The sequence below is a fragment of the Octodon degus genome, unplaced genomic scaffold (assembly GCF_000260255.1).
Source record: "Octodon degus isolate 3935 unplaced genomic scaffold, OctDeg1.0 scaffold00120, whole genome shotgun sequence".
In the NCBI taxonomy this organism is placed as follows: domain Eukaryota; kingdom Metazoa; phylum Chordata; class Mammalia; order Rodentia; family Octodontidae; genus Octodon; species Octodon degus.
The window spans coordinates 2,232,870-2,250,555 of NW_004524696.1; the positions used below are offsets into that span (position 1 = coordinate 2,232,870).

Below are 17,686 nucleotides of genomic sequence, written 5' to 3' on the forward strand. Positions count from 1 at the left end.
TTTTTTTTTCCAGAACTGGGGATTGAACTCAGGTCCTTGGGCTTGCCTGGCAAGTGCTTATTCAACTGAGCCATCTCCCCAGCCCCTATCATTTTTTTTTTCATTGTATTTTGTGCACTGAGATAGTTGATCAGTAATGTAATATGTCGATAGATCTATCTTAGGAGGTATTCCTGTGATGAATATGGTGGTTTTTATTTTCAGAGAACTTTGTCAACAATTTATCACCAATATGAAAACATTTATTTAGGACAGTTTGTTACTTTAGGAATGAAATAATTTGAATCCTTATTTGTAACTCAGACTTCTCAGTTTGTTGATTGTGGAACTCATCATACCAGAATGTTTTATTTGTGATATTGATGCTTCAAAAAAAACTTCATGAAGATTGAAAGTTTTCTTTTTTCTTTCTTTTTTTTTTTTTAATCTTTTTTTTTGTGGAACCGGGGATTGAACTCAGGCCCTTACGCTTGCCAGGGAAGTGCTTATTCCACTGAGCCATCTCCCCGGCCCTCTTTTTTCTTTCTTTCTTTTCTTTCTTTCTTTCTTTCTTTCTTTCTTTCTTTCTTTCTTTCTTTCTTTCTTTTTGGCGGAACTGGGGATTGAAACTGAGGATTGATGAAAGTTTTCTTAGATGCCTAATATTTTGTTAAGTTTTGCTTTCCTTTAATTTATTAAAACAAGTTAGAAAACATGTTCTTTTAGAATCTGTACTTTTTGATGATATTCTATAATTCTTGTTTTGAATAGTGTAAAATAATATTTTGTGTTTAGTAAATTCTTATCCTGATCATTTTTTTTAAAGCTGTCTTTATCTTGAACATGGTAAGTCATCATTGAACTGAAAATTGTAAAGCATGTAGCTTGTTACCTGATTCTTTGGTCAGAGTTACATGATAGCATCTTTATTTTTTTATGCTTTGATTTTGTTGTCAATTTTTTGTTTGATCATTTTACTAGATTGAATTTGTATTACAAGAAATTTAGGGTGTCATATATGTGAACTATTGAAATAGCAATGTAACATAATCAGTGAACCTTTGAATGAAATACAGTGTTCTCATTGTTATAGCTCTGCATTAAATTTTTAATTTTCTGAATGTATTTAATCTGATTGTGATACTGAAAGGCAGTTTGTATATATTATAAATGAATACTTATACATCCTTTTATTAAGATGTAATATAGTTATTTGACCAAACTTTTACAACACATAGGAGATACATGTGCCAGTCTCCTGATTCACTTGCATTTGTTTAAAGAGATACAGTACAGTAGACAGAAACCAGTAGTAGCATATGCATTCCACATGGAGGAATCTCCTGTAACAGCAGTGATCACCTATAGGCTTTTCCTGTTACTTCTTAATTTATGGTGCTCATTGTAGAAAAGATAGGAGTGTGTACATTACACTGTATAGACAACAAACATTCCAAGAATCTTAAAAGTACAAAGGTGCTCAAAGCCACATGTCATATGATCTTGCTAGAAGAAATTACTTTTCCTTAAAAATAATATAGTCATTTCATTTTCCCTTTTGTTTTATGTCAAAATTATTTTAAAAAATTAAAGCATTTTATTTTGCTTGTTATAAACTTAACTTAAATAAGTTCTAATAATAAGGAAAATAGAATCACCAGTTATATCACTAACATTTACTCTTACATTTTTGTAATATTAGTCCATCATTGGAAATACTTGTCAATTCTTATGTATATGTAACTACACTATAAATTTGTACATAGTATTTTATAGTTTACTTTGTGTAGTTCTGTTATAAAATTTTTTCTGTGTCATTTTATAAATACAGACCTATATAATTTTAATGCACTTATTATATGTTTTTTATGTGTTTTATGATATCCTGAGATAGTGGACATTTAACCCATTTGTGGGTTTTTACCATGTAATTAATGCTATGTATAAATATTTTCCAAATTATTTCCCTGATATAAATTCCACAACTGGCACTGTTGTGATCAAGACATTCATGGTTTTTCCATTGATTGGTCTTCCACTTCATGCTTATTTTGGCAGTTTATCATTTTGTAACAAGGTTTTAAAACAGTTTTGAATTTGTTTTGATTCAGGTCTATTCTAAAACTCTTCTGTTAACTATTCTGGTTTTTTGTGTTATTGCTCTGATAGAAAAATTTATGACATAGTCTTGTGTTTGAAATATCAAATAGTGATTACCCAGTGGAACAAAAAATAATTAATATATTACTTTAGATTGCATGCTTTCAAGTCTGTCAGCTTTCATGTGTACATCTTTTACTGAATGAATGTTCCAGGAAAATTTCAATAATTAAATTAGTAATAAATTGTCAATAAAATAAACTGTCCCAAATCTAGCATTCAGTCAACTAATGGGAAGAATTAAAAAAAAAAAATTATCAGTCTATAGGAATTCTAAGATATCTCAGCCATATAAAATTCAAAAATTGCTTGTTTATAATTGTTATGATAATGTTTCCTTTTGAGAAAAATTAGTTTGAGAGTTTCCTAGTTCTTTGTGAAATGACAGCTACTGAGGGGCTAAGTCCATCTTTACAACCTTCTTTTGTCACCTGTCAAAGTGAAAGGAAAGCTGTACAGGTAGTCTGTATTCAGGTGGTTCATCCAGTCCTGAACTGATTTGATCTGGTAGAAAGCTGCCTCTCCTGCCCTTTGCTCTAACTGAAGTCCCTGTAGCCAGTTTTGTGGTGGTGGGAGGTTTTTATTACTAACAGTATCTTCCCTACTGTGGATGTTGTTCTTCACTCAGCCTCTAGTTCACGTTGAGGCCTGGCCAATTTCCTCTTCCTGAGAAAGAGTGTTTGCTAATCAGTAGGCATCAAAACTCTCTATGGTACTTTTCTTTATAATGAATTGGACATATCAAAAATAATTTTGTATTATTGAGGATTTAGTGTTTAATTTTGGGAGAAAAATATTTTATACATATTATTTATTATACATACTAGTAATTTACAGTGATTTTTTGAATTGCCACATGTATGTGGTTTCCTTTATATCTCATTAGATTTCATTATTTTATTAGAACAGTTCCAAAGAATGGGTGAATACTACCAGAAAATGTGTATGCTTATTCTCCTTCCACATGAAAAAGAAAGTTTATTTCTACTTTTATCATATTTATATGTCATAAGGACCAGGGAAACTATGTTGTGTTACCTTGCATCTGTGTGTCTGCTGTGAATGACAGAGATAATGTTGTTTTTATCAATATTAATACTTATTGGGGCATGGTTTCAAGAAGGTCACAAATGACAGAGCGAAAAATTTTCATGAGAATGCTCTATAACGCGGCTTGAAAACATGAAGCAATTTAACAAACTTGATTGTCCTTGGCTGCAGAGTAAAGGTTGCATATAGAAAGCTCAAGATGTTGCCAAGAACACAGAGTATCAGGAATGTGTCAGATGCCTCCAATTCAGAGTTTTAGTGAGCACATTTAATAACTGATATAACCTGCAATGGGAACATTAGCACAGAACTTAAAATTTAAGTTGAAGTTGGGCATTTTTCACTATCTAAAAGAAAAGTCTGTTATATAAAGAGTATTTTCTTGCACACTTAAATTATTTCTAAATTACCGTACAATTACTGACCGGTGTAGTGATTTTTCTGTTAGGAAATGTTACATTAAAAATTAGGTAATTATTTTATACATTTTTCATAGTGACGTAAACAAATCAACAAACCAAAAATGCCTCTTGTGCCTGGGAGGGAGCGTAGGCATAGGGGTGTGCCTAGGAGGTATGAGGCTCTAGGTTCAGTTCCCAGCACCATGCAAAACAAAACAGAAAATGCGCCTGTTAATATTTCAGGACGGGCCATTTTTTAAAAAACTGAGTATCCAGTGACAGTTTTTATGTACATGTCATGTGACAACTGCATGGCATTGTTAGGAGGGAACATATTAATTACTCTATGTGACACATGGCTCTAAAAGTTTTAGATAAATCAACATGTGACTCTTGGTTATTTGTATTGTAGGAATTTTTTTATCAACAGATGCAAATAGTAGGCTAAAATATTGCTTTGTACATGGAGAGATATTCATCTCAGTGGTACTGTACATGTAAGAAAACAAAGTAATTAAAATATTGATTACTATAGTAAATCTATAAAATGCCTAATTATTTGTATTTCATATGTGTCCACATATCTGAGAAGTTAGCTGTTGCAAACCAACCTACTATGATTATCTGATATCCTCCGGAAGGTTAGCTGAGTTGTTTCCTATATTACTTAGGAAAAAATTTCTTTTCACAATTGAAAATGTCAGCATCAATTTAAAGTAACACTAAGCATGTGCCTGCTTTCTGAATATTATCCTCCTCCACCTTGCTCTAACCACCCTGCCTAGGATCTGGCTGTGACAGTTTGATTAGATCATCAATCCTCACTGTTAACAGCACTTTTCCTGAACACCTGGACTGCAGGGTCACATCTGAATTCAGCTACCGTTTTTTCTGTGACCTGACATGAATTCACCGTAGCAGTTTACATTACATACACAAATTAAAAGTTACCTTGTAGCAACAACTTTCTTTAAAAACCAAACTCTTCCCTTATATTGAAGTTCTATTATAGGAGGTGCATTTTTGTATGATGAAAGGCTGCTAGAACAGTCATTGGATGAAGTTTCTCTTTTTTTATTTTCAGTTAGAATCTTAGATCAGATTTTCTGTAATGAAAATGATTGTCTTTCATTATCTTTTGCCATTTAAAAATCAGATTTGATTGCATTATAACAATTTGATTATGCTTTTACCATAGTTAAGGTTGAATAATTGAATTTGTCCTACATTGTTGAATATAATGAATTTTTTGCTTCTAAATCCCCCACTTGGAGTGTCATAATGTCTGATTTATACTTTCCTATTTATAGTTGAATCGATAAATGCCTACTTATACTTTCAATGTAGATTATGTAGAAACAGACTGTAGCATAAGCACACTTCTAAATCTGGTATTATAGATGATTTTTGGTGCCATAATTATCTTTTGTTGTCCACACATTTTACTTGTTGTAACAACAGCGGTAGGATGTACAGTATCTAGCACTAAAATTTGTGTCACCTTGGGATAGAGACCTGACATCTGTTGCCTGAACAACATTTTGTTGCTCATATCTGAGCAGTTAGTTTGGAATTAAGATGCTTCATTATGTATTATAGAGATGAAGAACAGCCTATATAAATTTTATCTTTGATTTTATCTGGAACCTATTGGTTTTAGGTTTTTAAATGTTTGTTATTTTAATTGAGCATGAAGCAAGCAAATCAAGGTGGCATGGTTATTACAGTACAGGTCTAAACTATCTTCCAATTCAGATGTGATTGGAAGTTGTGTGAATTGTAGAGGTGCTACATTCATAAGTGGCTTAATCTATTGATGAGTTTAGTAGCTACATGTGCTGGTAGGAGGTAGGGCTTGATTAGAGCCAGGTCACTGAGATTTCAACTGGAAGAATGCTGTGTCTTGTCTTTTTTCTTTTCTTCCTTTTCTTTCCTTTCCTTTCTGATTTTATTTTTATTTGGACATGTTTGCAGTACACAATGATAATACTCATTGTGGGGAGATGAATTCTTTTTTCATCCCATTTCCCTTCATACATTTCTTCCTCCACCTTTTGATCTATAAGGGTGTTTTTTTGTTGTTCTGTTCTGTTCTGTTCTGTTCTGTTCTGTTCTGTTCTGTTCTGTTCTGTTCTGTTCTGTTCTGTTCTGTTCTGTTCTGTTCTGTTCTGAAGACAGGCTCTGCTTACAGTTTAGGCTGGCCTTGAGCTCACTTTGTAACATAGGCTGGTCTCAGACTTGCAATGATCCTTTCTACCTCAGCCTCCCAAGTATTGGGATTACAGGCTAGCGCCATGATGCCTGGTTTAGAAGGTGCATTCTTATCCTCTTCTTTTTCCTTCCTGGCTGCCATGGCTTGAATAGTATTCCTCTGTGATGCCTTTGCACTATATCTTGGAGCCAACTAGTTTCGACTGAATCCTGAAAAATCATGAGCCAAAATAAACCTCTCCTCCTTTATATTATGGGTATCAGGTATTCTGTCCCAGTGATTAGAAAGAGACTAATACAGTGTTGGTCTGGTAAGAATATCATGGTACTCCTAGTTGACTTCTCAAGTATTTTAGTCTTTTCTCTTTTTTGTTTGCTGGATTATGCAAAGATTTTTCTATTCTTAATACACTATTTTCTAAAGACATAAATCTTTTCAAATTATTTAAAATTTTTGTCCTTATTTTTAATGACTTCCTCATATGTGCTATGACATGGGAATGCACTTTAATGCTAAATATTATGAAGTAGGCTTTTTTTTGTGGCGCTCAAAGAATATGTTTGCACTTAGATTTCTGCACCTGTGGGAACCAGTGATCGTCTATTGATGTGTTAGAACTATAGGTCCAATTATCTCAATTAAACTACAGCCCTTCCTTTGGCCTGGCGAATGTCCTTCACCCAGATCTTTATCATATGTCAGAAAGTTTGTGACAGTTGTAAATTCCTAAGCCTCTGGCTGTGGCACAATATGCTGTGTTGGAGAGTTCATCTGATCAGTGTAGGCTTAATTTACTCTTCTGTGTGTAGCTGTGTAGTTTTGTGCTAGTTACTTTAAATCTGTGTTTTGTTCTGTACATAGAGAATTGTTGAAGGAAATCTGAATTTCCTGTTCTGTTCATTAACTAGCTTTGTTTCTTTGAACAAATCTTCTGTTGTCGTTTTTTCCTTATCTATAAAGCTGATGTCATAAAATGTTTCTGAGTTTTGCACTAGTTTTCAATGCTTGCATTGGGGTGGTATTCATGTTCATCAGAGTTCTATCATTTTAATTAAATATGTGAGAGAAGATTTATTTTGATTCAGTTTTGGAAGTTCAAGGATAGAATGGACTCACTGATTTGGGCCTTTGATAGACATGTCAGATGACCATGGTGAGGGAAGCACCTGGTAGAACAAACTACTCACCTCATTATATATGAATCAAAAAAGAAAGAAAAAGTGATTGGAGTTCCATAATCCACCTCAAATTCCTTTGCAATGTGAGGATCTTCTCCTGCTTCACTTCCTTCATAGTGAGCCAGGAATTAGCATAGGAACCAAACCCTTATTAATGACACCACAATAAAATATCCTTCGGAGGACCCTTGTCCAGACCATAGAGGTGAGTAAGATAGATATTCTGCCCATGGAACTTACATTCTTTATGGGCCAATCAGAACATAAATATGCATATTGCAACTTTAGAAAGCAGTGAGAGCTACAGAAGTAGTAATACTATACTGTGGAACAGGAAGTGGCAGTTGGAAAAGTGGGTAGTGATTATAGATTGACTATGCAGGGAAGGCAACTTCAAAGCAGTTTTAAAAAATGCTATTTGAAATATTTGTACACTCATGTGCAGTTGTTAGAAGTAGTACAGAGAGAGGCTATGTGTCTTGAGGCAGTTTAAGTAGAAACTTGATTTAAAAAAAGCTGTAACAAAAAATCTTCCAGGCAAAGGGAATAGAATGTGCAGAGATTGTGAAATAGAATCCAAATGTTGTAGCTGTGATTTACTGAAGTAAAGTCATGGTTGCTGTAACATATGCACAGAGTTAAGTACTTAAAAAAACACAAACAGCAGCCAGATCATAGTGTGCCCTTAGTGCCATGTAGTGGTAGGGATGTTACTGGAAGTATTTCTATAAGGCAGATGACAGATTTAGGAAGCTTAATAGCTGCACTGTAGTTACAGGGATGAGTCCCCAGTGCAATAATTTTTCAAAATTATGTACTTCCTTATATTTGTAAGCTGACACCTAAACATTGTAGTCTAAGTATAAATAATTGGACAGAATGTAATTTTTAGTATGGAGTTAAAAACTGATATTGAGAAATAATTATCCTATCACTTAAAATACATTGAGTACTATCTGACTATCATGGTTTAATATCTATTAACACTCATGTAAAGATATAAAAATAAGATCTTCTTTAACTGTTAGAGCTGTGCACTTCTTTTCCTTCTTATATTATTATCTCTTTTGCTTCCCCACATTTTAATTTTACAGTACTGATATGTGAAAATATGTTAATAATTATCCCATCATTTCTAGTTGACAGTAGACAGTTAGCCCTCTGTATTTGTGGATTACATATTCATTGATGCAAACACAGTGGATTGAAGATATTAAGCCAAACCAAACCAATACAAAATAAAATTATCTTTATTGAACATATGGAGGCTTTTTTGTAAATATCATTATTCTCTAAATAATACAGAATACCAACAATTCACCTAACATTTAAATTGTGTTAGGTAGAGGCTGAGGATGTAGCTTAGTAGAATAAGTGCTTGCTTGTCAAGTGCAAGGTTCTGAGTTCAATCCTCAGTACTGCCAATAATAATAATAAATATAAAAAATAAATAAATAAATTGTGTTAGGTATTATGAGTAATCTAAAGATGATTTAATATATATAGGATGATGTCAGTGGGTAATACGCAAATACCATGCCATTTTACATAAGAGACCTGAGCTTCTACATATTTTGGGTTCTGTTGGGGTCCTCAAAAAACAATTCTTCATGAATTCAGACTTACAGCACTGCTATAAACTCACAATCCTGAAGTAAAGCTTTTATTTTTTAGCTCTTTGACTATACTAGTTTAGGGAATAAAAATATTGAGAAAGGTTTATTCCTATAATTACTAGTAATACATAGTTGATTGAAAGAAACTATAAAAAGTTTGATACTTTTTAACATGAGATAGTTAATGCTATTGGAAATACATCTTTTGAGAGAGAAGCTTTTTAAAATTTCAATTTATGTGCTTATGCATGAATATATTTACTATTGGAATATGAAACATCTGATAAAATAGTAAGCCTAGGTGATATTGAGATGATGTACATGACTGAGCTTATAAATGAACTTCAAAAGGTATATTTGTTTATATTGTACTTATTTTACATATTTCTGTATTGTTTATGTTAGGCTAGAATTAATTCTTTTTTTTGAGGTAGGTTCTCGCTATGTACTTCATACTGACCTAGAACTCTGTATGCATCTCAGCCTGGCCAAGAATTCACAGCAGTCTTCCTGCCTCAGCTTCCTGACTGCTAAGATTATAGGAATGTGCTACTATGACCAGCTTCAATTACATTTTTTAAATTAATCTAATTTTAGTGAATACATGGTAGGGATGAATAAGTAGCAAAGTGTTTAGTGAGTGGCACCAAGTGGAGTTATGTATGCATGAAGCAAATATTGAATATTAATGGTACCCAATGTTCTATGGGCACATTAATGATAATGTTCTTGCAAGGAAGAAAATAAAAATATTAAATCACCCCTGTATAATATTTCTTTTATAATGTATTGTCCTGGCCTGTGGGAAGTATTAAATTAATTTTGAATTAATTTTCCCCTAATTTGAAATTAAAAAAAAAAAGTACAGCTGAGAAAACCTGGACAATGGAAAAAGATAGCACTATGTTCTTACATATACACATAGTAAGACAATTTTAGGTGGAATCTGAAATTATAACAGATTATTCTATATTATTTCATAAAAGTAAAATCCAGAAGTTAGGAAATCTTAGTCTTTGATAATGTATTGAACTTTACAGTGAGGTTTGTTGGTTGGTTGTTTTGGTTTAGTTATTTTAGTGTGAAAAGAAATGATATTCTATTCTCTTCAGTATTTTTTTTAGCTGATGTTTTATATTCCTCTCATATAGAAGTGATATCATTCATAGATAATTTGGCAGGGTGGATGAACCATTTTCAGATTCTCGGTAAAAATTATTATTGCTCTCCCTATGCCCACTCTACTCTACCTGAAAGTGAAATGTTTGGATTTAAGGTGATTGTCCTCTGTATAATACTTTGTCTCTCCTTTCATGTAAATATGTATACAAAAGGAAAGACTAAAATCTCTACCTCAGGTTTATCACATCCTGGTTTTAAATAATTTTAATACTAATTACTTCTCCGGTGCCCCAGTGGTTTGTCCACTTTGATGCAACATACAAAGTTAGCAAGAATACTTTTCTTATGTTAACTATGAGAAGGGCAATTATGAAATAAATAGGTTACAGTATGTTTAAAGGGAACTATCACATGGCTATAGTTCAAAATCTTTCTTAGGTTTATCAGTAAAATGAAAGCATATAAATCAAGTTAAATATTGGTAGTTGATTCCTTAGAGTAATATGTGTATGTCTCCCTCAAAAGTCTTTATGTATTTTTAGTATCCAAATACCAGTGATCTGAGCCTGAAGGTCTTGGCAGCAAGAAGAAATGGAGGGAATTGATTTCAAGGCGAGGTGGTTATGAGGCAGATCACAGCGGTAGTTTTAGTCAGATTTGTGATAGATTTTGCAGACAAAGCTGGCAGTACCTGCTGAAGGATTGAGTGTATGCAGTTGTCTAAGACAACTAAAAATGTCTGTCATTGAGGAGGAAATTATGAAACAGATTTGCAGCTGCTTTTTCCCCACAATGGAGTAGAGATCTTGACTGGGAAGTCATATGTGTGATTCTAGGATAGAAGGCAGTGGCTGAATCTCAACACTGAAGTCTATGATGTTGTTTGTAGCCCTTTAACCATGTTGTGAAGGGAAGGGTGAAGACCAAAGCTTGAGCAGTCTACCAAAACGTCATGGAGATAAAGTGGATGTTGATGTGGACACTAAAATAAAGTAACTTGTATGGGAATATGGTTTACATGCACGTCTTAAAGACAAACAGAGCTTTAAGGGAATAGGGTGAGGTCTTATTTATGCAAAATATCATTGGTAATTTTAGTACACATATATAGATATTCAGGTGCTTAGTGAATCACAGTTGAGCTAAGTTTGTCGAACTGCATGAAATTTGAGATCCTATCCATTGCACATACCATACATTTCTGTAATTTAAGATCTAAATACTGCACCTGGACCTTGGCCCCCAAGCTTGAGACTCAGCCACTGCCTTCTGTCCTAGCCAGTGATAATTGGCACATTGCTGACAATGATGGTGACGTCAAGATCAGTAGGTCTCCTCACTCTGGTGACTAACCTCTATTGTAGTATATCCTGTCCACAGGTCATTGCAACAGAAGAGACCAATCAGCTCCAGCCCTACATACTTATTATATGAGTTATTATGGGCCCCTTTAGGTGACTCCATATATTTAGGGATGTATTCAAATAACCCATATCATGGGGATGCTGATGCTGCGTGATTGCCAAAGAACTCCTTTGATATTGTTGCTTTGAGTCTCCCGGGAACAGTTACTATTTCCAGTGTTTTCCTAAAAACATTTTATACATTTATTATTTTGAGGTACATTAATATAATGAGAAGTTATAATTCCATGATTCATCCCCCTCCTCCTTTGGAGACAGGATCTCACTATATAGCTCAGGTTTCCTTGAGCTCACTACATAGCCCAGGCTGGCCTAGGATCACATGATCCTCCTGACTCAGCCTCCTCTGGGTCTATTTTAATTTTCAAGAAAGAATAATTGCTTACCTGGTCTTTCACATCCTGTACTTTTTATAATAACTCCTTTGATATTTTTTGAATTCTGATGTCTTTTTTATTTTTTTAAGATGCTAATGAAACAGTTTCTCTTGTTTTTTTTGTAACACAGCACTTAAACTGAGTGGCCCTGTTTTTGATTTCTCATTTAGTGGATCATGCTGTAAGCTCTAAAACTGAGTAGCATAATATAGTTCTATCCTGTTCGTATTCTTCCAGTGTTCACAAATAGAGAACAGGACAAAGATATGATTTGGTCAAGCAACATTCTTGTCACTGTTTGGATAGGCAGGCATGGATCACTGTTCCATTATAGTTTTGAAGTTTCCTTTGATTGCATTTTATTTGGAAAGTTTTATTCACTGGCTCACAATTTCATTCTTAAGTTTCCTTTTGAAATGTGTGTAGAAGATCTACCCAATGTTATTTTATGGAAGTTTAAATTTGTTACATGAATCCCTAGGTTTGAGATGCCCTTGAAATTCCAGGTGACTTTTGACATGATACTAATGGGTTTGTAGTTTTTTCAAGTTTTGTTAGACGATTTTATGTATATTTACCTTTTTTGTTACAGTATAAGTCATAACTGTCATCATGTACAGTTCCATGCTTCAACCTATGACTTACTGGTCATTATTCAATACACAGTTTATTAAGATGAGTTTTGCTTTTGTGCATGACATGTAGCAAATGAAGTTAGGTTTTATGCTGCACTTTTTTGTCATTCTAATTTTCATATGCTTTAGACAGTGTAGAGTCTTTGTTATGTAAGTTCTACATCATACATACTTAGTAAATGTTTATCAATTTTAGTTTGTATCTGTGCTTTATAACATATAAAATGACTACCTCAGGATTTGTTTTTAGATCATAGAAGTTTCTTCTGTATAGTGTTATTCATGTTTTGGCTAAAATAAGCTAAGGTCCTTTTATACCCATACATTTTAATACATAATTTAGGTATTCCCTATCAGCTATCTTATACTTTTTTGTTTGTTTTTCCACAGTTTGGGTAAAACATTGGTTTACCTTGCAAAACAGCAGAGAGAAATATTATATGTGTCTATGGACTTCTCTGGATGACTAAGGAATATTCATTCACAAGAGGCCTACTTTCAATCCTGGCAGTCATTATATAAGACATTTCAGTAATATAATCTTAAGACATATTTTGATTGTGTTTAATTGGCTTGAAGGCTATTGAATGGGAAAACATTCTAAATGTGAATGAAGAGTCAAACTTTTTAGCATAACTCTTGATTAATCATAAAAAGAAACAATTTCTCTTCCTCTGTCTCCGTCCTGTCCTTCTGGGCCGAGACATGTCACAGCTGGAAACTAAGCTTGCTTGTGACATGCCTTTCACCTCCTCAGAGATGATACCACATGTCAGCACACACTGAAGCATCAATTGAAGTCCTACAGCCAGCTTGGTCAGGTACACAAAATTCTGAGCTTCATAGAAGTTTGCTATGGAAACTTTAGTGAATTTAATACAAAAAATTACTGCCAGAAATAGCTGTATTATTTATATTTAGGAAAAATGGGCTATGTTTTTGTTATTAGGGAATAACTAAATTATTATTCTAAAATATTTTGCTTCTCATAACTTTCATGAACAAAATTTTATTCTGTATAAGAAATTTTTTGTCCCTTCTAATATTGTTCTTCATTTTCATAATACATCTAGTGCATCTAGTGGGTGTGATAGTATCTTTTTAATGCAGTGATATGAAATTTTTACAGTTTAAACTAAGATTTAGGGCTGGGGAGATGGCTCAGTGGAATAAGCGCTTCCCTGGCAAGCACAGGGACCTGAGTTCAATGCCCGATTCTGGAAAAAAAATAAAAAATAAAAAATAAATCAGGTAAACTAAGATTTAATCTTGCAACTACTAAAATACATTTCATTTGGCATGTTGTAGTTCCTCTAACACTCCAGTGGTATGAAGTGTGGTTGATTATAACAATATTCATTTTATTCTCTTGTTCTCTTCTTTGCTTAGCCAAAATTGACAATAGCTGAACAGATATGCTTGTGCAACTCATCTGTTTTCTGTTGTTCGGTTTGAATTCTTATTGATGATTCTATTTTTAATGCTTTTTGGAGCACAATGAAAAATATGCTGGACAATATATTGGGAGTGTCTAGCTAAGTTCTTTTGATTTTGGGTACGTCTCAAACACTTTCTCAACGTGATTTACTATGAGGATCAGCTCAGAAATTCTGGAGTGGATACTAACCTGGCAGGGGAGTTACCATGATCACAGAGGTTGTTTTCCTGTGGAGAGGCTTATCCATTGCACTCCAGATTTGCTGACCCCTGTGATTTTCCCAAATGTGGTAAAAATTAATGCATAATTTGTACTAGTGGAGGACTGCAGTGGAAACTAGGACAATTTAGAAAAACCATCTTTGTATATTAATCACACCACCAACACAAAATATTTAATTTTGTTTCCTATTATCTTGGTTCTGTTTATGAATTTAAATTTTGAGGGTTCTTTCAGAAGTCTGTCATGCTAAAACTATTACTTTTTGCATAGGGATCCCCATTTTTGCATTTTGATCCTCTGTACTGCATGCCTTGCTGGCCATGGAACCCTGGGTACACTGTGCTGGCCACTGAAACAAGGCATGGTGGCTCAGGCCTGTAATCCCAGGGTTGGGCAGGCTGGGACAGGAGTATCACTATGTTTCTAAATTGCTAAGTGAGTCCATGTATCAAAAAACAAAAAAAACAAACAAAAGAAAAAAAAGAAAGAAAAAAAGAGTTAAAAATTTTAGTTTATAATTCTACATGTTTACTTCCTTTCTTATGTGATATATTCGTTTTCCATTTGATTCTCCTAGAAAAGCGTGAAAAGGGGGGTCCCAGGTTTATGGATGTGCATGTCTGTAAGTGGTAGGAATGAGGAGATAGGTAAGAGTCAGAGACCACTGTGGAAGCAGAGGATAAGAAGGCATGGTAGTTGACCTGGCTGAAAGTGATACATAATATGTTTTAACCTTGCTGGATAGAGGAATCTAGCTTAATGCTGAGTATATGTTTCCAATTAGGTAATGAATGACTTCCAGTAATACTTTATTATTAAAACTGGTAGAAATGATTATAGAGTGATTATGAAACATGAGGGAGAGCAAGGAATTAAGGATATACCTCCTAGGTTCCTGATAACATCAAATAAATTCATATTCCTGCCATCAACTAAGTATGATGTGGAAGTAAGTTGTACAGGATTATGAATAAACAGTACCTACTTATAGGAATTATAATAGATAGTATACTGCAAATGATAATTTCTAGAAGATAGTTATTTTTTGAAAAAGATACCAGTTAGTTTAGAAGAAGCCTTTAAGTAATTTACTATCAAGAAACTCTTTGCTCTAGGGTGCTCAGTGATTTCCTTTAAATCTGGGACCATGAAGCATAGGATACTGGTAGATTCTGGCACCTGTTATTTCTCTGGTTCATTTGTCCTTTTGATCTTTTAGTTGAATATCTCACTTCTCCAGTATCTTCAAACTGCCAGCCAGTTTTCATCTATACTCAGTATCTTCAAATGACCTTTTTGATTGTGCTGAGAAAATGTGAAAACAGCTCCACACTCCAACTGTGGAGCCTGCCAGTTGTTTGAATGTGTGCCCAACAATTTTACCTTCAGTTGGCTATTTTGGGTATAAATTTAAGGGTACTCTGCACTTAGTGAAGAGTTGAAATTGTACTCAAAAAGGAAATTGTTTTAGGTCTGTATTCTGGTAGTCTATATGTGGTTTTCTGGTTATATAATAGCATGGTAAAGTTTTATTTTTTTTTTGTGTATGTGTATGGGTATGTATGTATGTATGTATGTATTTGGTACAGGGTCTACAAGGCTGTTCAGGGTCTCACTATGTAGATAGGACTCCTAGTGATCCTCCTGTTTTCAGCCTCCCAAGTGCACGCCACCATGCCCAATCTCAATCACCCTCTCAGCGGGCCCTGGAAGCGGGCCGGCACGGCCCACTGGGGATCAAGCCCCAGCAGCTGAGCTCTATCTAAGCAGTTGCTTTAGTTTGCTGAGCTATCTGGCTGACCCAAGCATGGTAAATGTTAGAAAACTCAAAACAGAGATAACTTGTTATATCTTCTACCCTGTACCCTGTCCACTTTCTGCATCTCATTTGACTTACCTCAGCTATAATTTGTCATGTTTATACCCAATATTCTTAAAAGTTGGTCTTTTGGGAAATTACCTAAATTACTGATTATATACATGGTTTGAAGGAGCTCCATTTCTTTTTTCCCCCCTGTATTTAGGACAGGGTTTACATGTTGTAAAGGGTCTCACTACATAGATTGGCCTTGTAGTGATTCTCCTGTTTTCAGCCTTGCAAGTGCTGGGATTACAGGCATGCACCACCACGCCCAGTCTCAATCACCTGTGTGCCCCAATGGCAGGGCTGGCAAGGCATGCTGGGGATCGAACCCTGGCCGCTGTGCTCTGCCTAAACCGGTGTTTTAGTCTGCTGAGCTATCGGGCTAGCCCGAAGGAGCTCCATTTCTTTAGGGGATATTAAGATCAAGTTGTTAAAGTTAAAGTACATTGTTATTCTTCTCAAGTTTGAGAAATATCCAATCCATATCTACTTCTGTGCTCTGATTTTAGGATTAGGTTGGGATGAGTAACTAGGAATACATATTGATCAATAAGTTTTGTCTTCTCCTGCAAAACCAAACAGAATGAGTGAATCTGGTCAATGGCTGATTGTCCCTTTCTGCTCTGTGCCTGCACCTTCCTGTCTACTGTCACTTTCTTCCCTCTTCATGAATATCTTAGTTTTGTGGGTAATTAGGAAATCATAAGAAAGTTCTTAATACATTGATCTTTTGACTTTCAGTTGCCTCATAGAGAAAGAAACAGAGAAACGAGTTGATTTCTGGGTATTCCTTACTGACTTAGATAAGATCATAGGTCAACTTCTGTTTCTTTGGCTTTATATTTTTCCCCTCAGCTAACTCAGTAAGCATTGTTTCAGCCTAAAAACCTTTCAGAATAGTGTTATAGAAGTCTCTTGGCTGACCAGGGGCCTTATGTTGACCCAGATTTGTATCTGAAGAAGCAGCCAGAATTCATTTGTTGAAAAAGTACCTTCAGGTTACTAACGCTAAGAAGTTCTTAGTGCTGGTTTATCAATTAAAATACTGCTGAATATCTGCCATATTTATTTTTCTTACAATGACTGAAATCTATTCTTTGTGTATCTATATGCTTTTAGGCTTCTTTCGATCCTGTGAAACTTGTGATACATGGTGGAAAATCTGTTTGAGAAACCTCGAGTATGATCCCAGTTTCTAACTTCCATGAAACTCCTGACATTTTTGTGTTGAACTGGTTTCTGTCCATATGCTAAGAACACAAATTTTATAGCTGAACACTGCCTAATTTAAATTCCACCTATGACACTTATTAATATGACACTAGTATTGGTATCTGTGGAAATTATGTAACATTTCTTACTGTCATTATTCAGAACTGTACCTATTCTTAATGAATTGGTTTTCATTTTTGTCTCATTGGACTGTGATGATTCAAAGTGAAGTAGTAAGTGCATTATTTTTAAATTTGGTTCATTAATGAATTTTTAAAATAGTAGCCATTCTGATGTATGGAAGAGGCTGACTTGTCTTCTTTGCATTAGTACATTATTTTACTTTATTTTTCCCTCATTGTTCACTGGTTTCTTATATTATATTGTAGAATTATATAAGTTAGTGATGCAGACCCTTTTAGAGTTTTTCTGTGATAGTAAACACCTCACTGTAGGATGTGTGCCATAGGTTTGTCATCACAGATATAAGTTAACAAAGAATTAAGAAAATCTCAAACAAATTTTTAACTTATATCTGTTAATTAAGAATAAGATTTTCTTATTCTTAATTAACAGATATAGGTTAATTTAAATTTTCACTTTCACATGAAGAATATTGACCAAATAGTTAATGATGGAGGTTTAATACCTTCAATAACATTTTGTCTTTGTACAAATTTCTTCTATGGAGCAGTGTGTTAGCTATGAACAAATACATTAAGAAATTAACTTAAATGGAATAAAGGGCTATTTGAATCATGGTTTCAGTGATTACAGTCCATGATCACTAGGATTT

The 17,686-nt window shown here is 34.2% G+C and overlaps 1 protein-coding gene and 1 pseudogene across 1 annotated transcript in view; both read left to right on the top strand.

The window, feature by feature from the left end:
- Positions 1-17,686, top strand: part of Znf407 (zinc finger protein 407) — a 535,987-nt gene that overhangs the window by 212,527 nt on the left and 305,774 nt on the right. The gene's annotated exons all lie outside the window — the stretch shown is intronic.
- Positions 13,774-13,921, top strand: LOC111812334 (annotated as a pseudogene).